Source organism: Castor canadensis, chromosome 9 (genome assembly GCF_047511655.1).
Source record: "Castor canadensis chromosome 9, mCasCan1.hap1v2, whole genome shotgun sequence".
NCBI lineage: Eukaryota > Metazoa > Chordata > Mammalia > Rodentia > Castoridae > Castor > Castor canadensis.
In genome coordinates this window covers 85,787,618-85,796,911 of record NC_133394.1, presented here as the reverse complement: position 1 = coordinate 85,796,911, position 9,294 = coordinate 85,787,618, and the positions used below count along the sequence as shown (strand labels likewise).

Below are 9,294 nucleotides of genomic sequence, written 5' to 3'. Positions count from 1 at the left end.
ACAAACAAACAAAACCCCAACATCTTTAAGATCAAGAATGCAAAGACAATAATCTAATGGAATAGCTGTGGGTGAGGGAAGGCCAGCCTGGAGCACTCCCATTGGCTGCATCAATCTGTTGACAGCTCTTAAATACTGTAAGAGCCTCCATCTTCCCGACTTTTTTCTAATCTAAAATGAGTATCCCAGGGGCTGTGGGTAGGCTCAATATGCCCTGCCTTTAATTGTTCCACGAGAGCTGTGGCTGTAGCCAATTTCTCCCCGTCAAGGGCCACTGACAGGGGAGACTGGATCTGTTGAGAGCCAAGTGATCTGGGCTGCATGTTTGAAAGGGGAGTGTTTAATTTGTTGGACTAGGGCCCCTACTGATATCCTAGCCCCATACTTCCTAGATTCTCTAAAGGCTATACAGGATGTCACCTGCCTTGTTGATATTTTCCCAATCCCCTAAGGGGTTTATAGCCTTGTTGAAACATTTGGTGAGTGACCATGCTATTAGGACTGCAGAGTATAGCTCCCATACCCTCCAATACATCTCTTCCGCACAGATTGCCTGGAAAATTGTTCAAGACATGAGCAAAACCCCTGAGTGTCCATCGTCATCCCTCCAACAGATCTGCTGAGCATTCTGGAGGGGGCCATGAGCAGCCCCTTACCCCCTGCAGATCGGCAGCAGAGGGTTGGCAAGGCCAACTTTTTGGCCTATGTCTAGCAGCAATTACAGAGACATCAGCACCAGTATCTAAAAGTCCCCCAAACCATTTTTCATTTAAGAACAAAGTCATTTCCAGCCTATTTTTTGTTAATTTGTTGTACCCAGTAGGCATGATTAGAGGAACCAAATCCTCCTTATCTCCATGGGGTGTGAGTTAACACCTTGCCTTTCTTCACATTCAGGAGAATAACCAGCTGAGCTATTTTTATCTCTGGGGATACTGCTACAAAGACACCTGGTGCCTGGGTCATTATCTTAATTTCCCCAGTATAGTTTTCATTAATCACACCTGGATAAACCTGTGATCCCCTTACGGTTTTGCTACTTTCCCCTAATATTAAACCCACTGTGCCCTGGAGCAGAGGGCCATAGACCCCTGTAGGGATAATTTGCACTCCCAAATCAGGTGCTAACACATATTGGGAGGTGGGACTGAGGTCCAATCTTGTGCTTCCTGTGGTGAAAATGAGATTTTCACTGATGGGTATTGGTGAGGAGCCTGCATAGGAATTGCCCCCACTATTTGATGGGGTTGGGGCTGGCCCTGCTGGAAGTTTCCCTGCCCTATAAGGGGTTTCCCATCTATATCTGTTTTGGTGTGACATTTGTTTGCCCAATGTTTTCCCCTCTTATACTAAGGACATATCCTGGGGGGTCGGGCCCTGGGCCCTTTGGCCCCAGTCAGTGGCCCAGTGACGGGCCCCGAGATACCTAGCTGTAGTCAGGGCTTATTCCAACACTCCCTAGCAAAATGCCCCTCTTTTCTGAAGGAAAAACAATCTCCTTTTTTTCTTCCCCCAGGGCAAAACACTTCCTTTAAGGCAGCAGCTAAAACTATACCCTGGATGTGACTTGGCCTGACAGCTACACAAATTCTAATCATTTCCTGCAGAGTAGCTCTTTGTCTATATGGCTGAAGGGCTGTTTTATAGGCCTTATTAGCATTCTCAAAAGCCAGCTGTTTTACCAGTATGTTTCCAGCTTCAGCATCCGCCAATATCCTGCCTACATTTTGCAGCAGGCATGCCACAAACTCTTGGTATGGCTCATCAGGACCTTGGAGAATGCTAGTTAATTCCAAAGTCTTTTCTCCTTTCACGGGTAGTTCTCACCATGCCCTTGTGCCTGCGATGGTAATCTGCTGATAAGCTTGAGGGGGATACTGTAATTGATTATCTATGCCTTCAATATGTCATCTTCCCATGAGCATATCTGCAGTGATATGCACTCCATGGGCCAAATTATGGTTTGCCTGCTCCTGACATAACTCTACAAAACCTGCTTTCCACAGCAAGCCCTGTCCAGTTGTTTGGAGGCATAGCAGTATTGCCTACCACACTCTGTAATAGACCCAGTGTAAATGGGGCTGTAGAGCCATACATTGTACAGGCTTGTTTTACCTCCTTTAAAGTTTTAAATGGAATCTTTTCATGAACTCTCTGTTGCATGCCAGGGTTGTTAGGGTCTGGTGGCTTGAGCACAAACATTTAAAACCAGCTGTATCCTCTCCCTGACTATGGGCTCCCTGCAAGGAGCCTGTAGGGCACTCTCAGCAAGAGGGGAGAATCTTTTGACATGGAGGGATCCTCAGATGCATGGTTCCCAGTGCTTGCTGAGCCAGAACTTCCTCCTGACCCTCCTCATCTGACACTGAATCAGAATCCGAATCATCTTTGGACTGAATTTTAATTTTATGTGAGAACTTATCTTCATAAGGTGGGGCTGATGGCTCAGTGGCTCCATTGCCTGCAGCATTTTGTTCCTTCAAGGGATACTGCCTGACTGATTGTAAGGGGTGAGTCCCACATCCCAGCTCGAATACCAAGGAGGAAAATCTTTCTCTATGTTATGGAGTAGGCCCCAAACAATCTTTAATCATAGACCACAAACCAAAAGTAAAAATTGGCATGCATTCCAGCCCCTCAGCTGTATATCATGCCCTCAGCCTGTCTCCTACCTTGTTCCATGTTTCTAAATTTACAGTGCCCTCCTCAGGGAACGATGGGCAAGTATCCTGTACAAAATCTAAAAACTGCATAAGCTGAAGTGAACTGACTCTGCTTCCTCTAATCTTTAGCATAGCTTTTAAAGCCTGTATATAGATCTAGCTCTTGGTCCTAAGGCTCACCCTGTCCCATGTTTTTACCTGGCTATGTTCAACTCACTCTCCCCCCCCACCTTACTTGTTTCTTATATCTTATACACACGCTTCTCAGAGCGTGTCTCCTCGTCTCAGGCTTCAAGTCCCCCATAGTTAGGTACCCATCCAGGCATCACCTCTCTCTCAGGTCCCTGTTCAAGTGCTACCTCTTGCATTGTGCGTGAGCTTGTTCTAGAAACCTAACTGGGAGTGATGGGCGATGCAGAAAAGACAACAGACAGAAGACCAAACATGCACAAAACTAGGGCCAAGTAGGCTGGGCACTTGGATGGAGACACACAACAGCCAGCTCCACCTCCAGTGAGTTTATTATATACAGTGGCAAAATGAGGTGGAGCAGCAGTTCTCAGAGGAGAGAGCATGACATTGTAATTCTCAGGAGCAGGAGAAACCTGTGAATACTTCTTTCTGAATGTAAACATCTTAGGAAAAACAGCTGTACTGCATCTTGCCTACCTCTGTGGCTGTGCCAACTCAAGCCTACAGTTTATTGGGCATAACTGTGTTTATACCTTTCTGTGGCTGGGGCTGTGCCAAACTTCAACCAGTAGTTTATTTGATACAGTTGTGCTTATGTACTCTGCTCTCCACAGCCCACATCAGGCACAGCAGCTGCACTTGTCAGATGCCTCTTTACAGACACAGCTCTAGGCACACTTGGCACAGCCCACAGGGCAGCAGGAGCAGCAGCTCTTCTTGTAGGAGGTGCGTTTGCACACTTTGCACATGCAGGTGCAGGATTCTGTGGTGCAGGAGCAGTTAGGGTCCATGTCAAGTTCCAGGGAGGCTGCAGATATCACAAGGCAGAGGGTGTGTGGCTGCTGGAAGGTGTTGCAGCTCTCTCTTTTTATTAGCAATATTTATTTATTTATTTTGCTGTTTTCAATGCAACCATTCTTAATAATGTCTATTTGGGCCTGGCACTGGAGGCTCATGCCTACAATCCTAGCTATTCAGGAGGCAGAGCTCAGAAGGATCAAGGTTTAAAGCCAGTCCAAGCAAATAGTTCATGAGATGCTATCTTGAAAAAAACCCAATGCAAGAAAGGGCTGGTGGAGTGGCTCAAGAGGTAAAGTGCCTGCCTAGGAAGCATGAGGCCCTGCATTCAAACCTCTGTATCACAAAAAAAAGCTTATTTTGCATTTGAAGTGCTTATACTTAATGGAAATTATATTTAATTTTTACCAAGCAGACATTCTCTTAATTGTTCCTTAGGTAACCCCAAGATAGAAATGCTGGTGGCAGTAGTGTTCATTGTGCAGGTGTTAGAAAGGGAATTTAAATACAGTGATTGACAAGATGAATCAATGAGCATATGAAATGGAAACCAGAGCCAGGTCCTCGGATGCCAAGCTGCACTCCTGCCACCCTAACTTATCAGAGAAGTATGGCAAGTTCTTTTTTTTTTTAAAATTATTTATTCATTTATTTATTTTTATTTTCTCCCCCCTGCCCCCACCCCCTTGGCAAGTTCTTAATAGAAAGAAAAACTCCAGCAATAATGACGACCTTCATTTTCCATAAAATCATTATCATTATAATGAGTGTTTCTTGCTTATGTCAGCATTTATGTAATTAATTAGTGGTGTTCTGATAGCTATTGCTTTAACTGAAGATCTAGGTTTTATGATAAAACTATTAACTGAATCTGAAAAAAACCCAAACTATTTTCCCATTCATGTTCCAGGGGAAGGCCCCAACTACTGCATCCCAACCCTGGCTGGGCACTGGGTTCAGCCTTAGTTGGTTGGCTGAAATGCAGGTACATTGTTTCGAGTCAGTTATCTGAGGTGGACACTGGGCAGGCAAATATTTTAGGAGGTGACACCGATACAACCAGAGCTGGATAAATTAAAGGTCAAAGAATTTTGAACTGCTTTTTAAGATACTTCATACTTATTATCAAGTACTTACTTTATGACACAAAGAGAAACTAACCGAGATTGAGAATAATTATGGTAAAGTCACATTGGGAATCGTGTCTGAAACTCAAGATGTAGAAAAACGTTTAACTGGAATCCAAAGGCCTCTGTCCTCTCTGGTTAATTGGGAGCATAGCGATGTCTTTGCTAACATCACATGCAGGCTCTCAGGAAAGCCTATGATTATCCGGTGGTACAGAGATGACTAAAGACAGGCTAACTGGGTGAAGGGCTGACCAAGGAACCTCATAACCGTGACTCATAACCACAGTAGGCATGCAGTAGAATACTTGAGAGAATGAATCTGCAGGGAAGTGACAGTGCAGTTAAAGTTACAAGAGTGGATAATATCACCTAGCAAAGAAATTTAAATTGATTTGGGCAAGGACAACTTTTAGTCTTGGTATAATAAAAGTGTTCTGTAGTTCTGGTTACAACGGAGTCTTCATGATTAAAACATCCTACATAATGGATACTGTCCACTGGTTTCTGTCTACAGACTTTGGTCTTTGACAGCCATTGTTACATCATTAGCTAACTTTTGTGGTGTAATGTATTTGAGTACAGGAAAAAGCTTACTTGTGATGGAAAAATTTCCTTTTTATTTTTCAAACCTTAGTGTGTGCAAGAATCACCTGAAAGGCTTGTTTTAAAATGTCACATCCCTAGAAATTTGGATTCAACAGGCCTGAGAAGAGACTGAGGAATCTGTATTTAATAAGCACCCCAAGTGCATGTTAAGTGGTGGTGTGTTTATAAAAAGGTGAGAGGTGACAGGTTCTGCCATGGCATTATAGTTTAGTATGACTGCTTTTAAGTCTAAATAGCATTTTCTGGGCTGGTGGAGTGGCTCAAGTGGTAAGAGCACCTGCCCGGCAAGTGTGAGGCCCTGAGTTCAAACCCCAACATATATATATATATATATATATATTTTTTTTTTTTTTCCCCTGACTCCTCTTCCTGGCAGTGACTCCTGTGAGAACAAAATTTTTTTAAAAAGGGCAAGAAAAGTGTTATGCACTCCATATTTTCATCCAGTATTTTGCTTCATTTTGGTATTGTACATACTTAACTCTTCAAGCCAGAGGGAGATGAACTCACATTTAAATAAGGAGGAGAAAGTAATTAAGAAGTGAACTCATTAGGTGGGAATCGCCAATGGTGAAAGAAAAGATGTAAACCCAAGATACTTGCATAGCTTTGGAAGGACAGCTAGAGCTCACAGAGGAAGAGGTGGCATTGAATTTTGATCAAAGCCAATCCAGACTGGAAAGTTCTGGCCCCCTTGGAGATACAAGGTAAATGTCAGATTCGGGGGCCTGAGTTAGAGAATTCCAAACACATGATTTAGGAACAAGTTTGTTTGTTTTGTACTTGATTTTCTGTCGTTGGTTTGCTAACCGAGATTGAGAATAATCACTGGGTTTTGGAAGGCATGAGATTTTTGTTCAGAGCACAGAAAGTAGAGAAGTTCAGGTAGCAGAAACAGTCCAAAAAAATGCCTAGGGGAAAGAATGTGTGGAGCACCTGCCGAGGGTGAAGATGTCAGCTTTTTGGAGCAGGAGGCTGGGTCAGAATGCAGGAATGGCAGTGTGTGACAGGCACACCTCAGTATCTTCTTCCCACACACATAGCAGACATTGCTAATTCATTCTAGAACATTCCTGCTGCATCTATCTTAGAATTCTTCACAAGACGGTGTACATATACTACTACCAGTATAATACCACTTTATAATCTACTTTTTTTTGGTTTTTCTTTGTTTTGTTGATGGTACTGAGGTTTCACACTAGCAAGTGAGACAGGCACCGGCCCTTTTTCGTGTTGGGTATTTTTGAGATGGGTCTCATGAACTATTTGCCTGGGCTGGCCTCCAACCATGTTCCTCCTGCTTTCTGCCTCCCAAATAGCTAGGATTACAGGTGTGAGCCACCAGTGCCTGGCTTATAATCTACTTCTACTTTAACAAAGTCTAGCTTCTGCTTAAATAAATTTGCTCTGTTGAAGACTCTTTGTTGCATCTGCTCCTGAATTCTTTCCTGGGTGAGACCAAACGCTTGCCATCTATCGCCATTGACAAAAATACCTGAGAAAAATAAGGAAGGACTTATGTTGGGTCACAGTGTCAGAGGTTTCAGTCCATCATGGCAGGAGGGCAGGGTGAAGCAAAGCAGCTTACTTCTTGGCAGCTAGGAAGCAGAGAGAGTGCCTGTGCTAGCTGGCTTTCTCATTTCTTTCCCATTTGTTCTGTCCAGGTCCTGGAAATGACTTTGGACACACCCAGAGGTGTGCCTTACTAGTCTTGTAGGTGCTTCTCTATCTAATCAACCTGATGTTCAAGGTTAATCATGACAGTTATGAATGGAGCTCTGGCCATAAGGAGGAGTTGAGAAAATTGCCTTTAAAAAAATATACTGGGAAAATCAGTATACATTACATATATAGACATTTGTATAGGTATCAAAGTATATATATGTATATACCTGCTACTGCCACCTCTTGTATAGGTGTGTGTGTATCATCAAAGGTAGAAAAATGTACCAATAAGGTTATATTTTTTAACAGAAAATTATTTCTTTAATTAAAAACAATGCTTTAGGGGAAAATCAGTTTAGTCAATCAAAGTTAGTTTAGCCAATATATTAAAATGGAAAACTGTGTTAATAAGAGACCCCTGTTCATTCCCTTAGCTATAGAGGAAATACAAATCAAAACCACACTGGGTTCCATGTCTGTCCAGTCAGAATGACTATCATCAAGGAGAAAAAAAGACCAGGATGTGGGGGAAAAGGACCTCTTACACACTATTGAGGGAATGTAAATTAGTGCAACCAATATAGAGCTCAGGGTGGGGGTTTCTCAAAGAACTAAAAAAATAGAACTACAATATGATTCTGCTGTACCACTCCTGGGCATATATTTGAAGAAATGTAAGTCATCATACAATAAAGACACCTGCACATCCATGTTTACTGTAGCACTATGCACAATAGCTAAGCTGTCATATTAGCCTAGGTGCCGAAGAACTGATGAATGCATAGCAAAAATGTGGTATTATTTTGTCATAAAGAATGAAATTATGTAGTTTGCAGGAAAATGGATGGAATTGGAGATGATCATGCTGAACAGGAGAATCCAAGCTCAGAAAGACAAATAAGTTTTCACTCATATGCAGAATCTAGACCAAAAAAAAAGAACATGATTGTAAAAGGGGGACTATTGGGGGGAGAAGTGGAACGAGCAGAAGGTGGGAAAAAAGAGAGTGGTGGGGGATGAATAGGATCAAAGTACATTCTATAAACGAATGTATAACAGCAAAGGGGGTTAAGAAGGTGTAATACAAACGGTGACTCTGATCAAAGTATATTCATTTCACAATGAAACCCCTTTATACAATTAATTTGTGCTTAATTTAAAAAAAGATTTGGAGAGGGTGGAAATCCAGGAAGCTAACTGAGGGCAATGAACCTCTTAGAGACAAGGAGAAATAGGCTAATCCAGGGTCTATATACCTTTAAGTGTGGTCAACATGGAGTGTTTGGCAAATGCTATTGAAAGCCTGGGCACAGAAGGCACAGATCACTTAGGTCTCATGAGCTTGAGACCAGCCTGGGCAACATAAGGAGACCAAGTCTCTTTAAAAAAAAAATCTGGGCTGGAGATGTAGTCAGTGGTAGAGCATTTGCCTAGCAGGTGAGACGTCCTGGCTTTGGGAGGCTCTGGGTTCATTCCCAGCACCACACACACAACAGTGTTGACACAATTATACAAAAAATATGTTTAATGATATGAATACCTAGGCTGGGGATGTAGCTCAGTGGTAGAGCACTTGCCGAGGATGCAAAGGTCCTGGGTTCCATCCCCAGCACCACAATAAAAAAAGAAAAGTCACAGGCTCTTAATAATCACTACTGCCAAGTTTATTTTAAAAGACGCGTAGGCAACTGATTAACCTCCTCCATTCAATTCTTCCTTGGCTTATGTTAATTATACTGTAAGATTTTTCTGCCTCTATAGTTTAATTAAAGAAATATTTTTGTATGTGTGTTTGGGATTGAACCCAGGGCCTCATGCATGGTAAGCATGTGCTCTACTACTGAGCTACATCCTCAACAATAATTTTCTTTCCTTTGAAAAACAGAACGTAACCTGGTATGGTTAATCCCATGTATAATCCCAGCACTCAGGAAGATGCAGTAGGACATCTGAAAGTTTGAGCCCAACCTGGGCTGTGTTACAAGACCCTATCAAAAAACCCACCCAACCAACCAACCAAATACCAAAAGACCAACGAGGATGAGAGAAAAAGATAACAGGATTGTGACTCTGAAAAATATTCGGCATTATAGAAATGCCTACTGTAGTCTGGCTAACTCCAGGGACCCCCCCGCCCCCAGCCCAGAACAACCTGGAGAACATCAGCAGGACACTGAACTTGCCCACTGTAATCAGCAAGGGTGTGATTAGAGATGGGGGAACTCAGAAGAGGGACTGGA

General features: G+C 42.7%; 1 pseudogene; it reads right to left on the bottom strand.

Moving 5' to 3' along the window:
• Positions 1–3,475: 3,475 nt before the first annotated feature.
• Positions 3,476–3,646, bottom strand: LOC109676534 (metallothionein-2C-like; annotated as a pseudogene).
• Between the last annotated feature and the right edge of the window lie 5,648 nt (positions 3,647–9,294).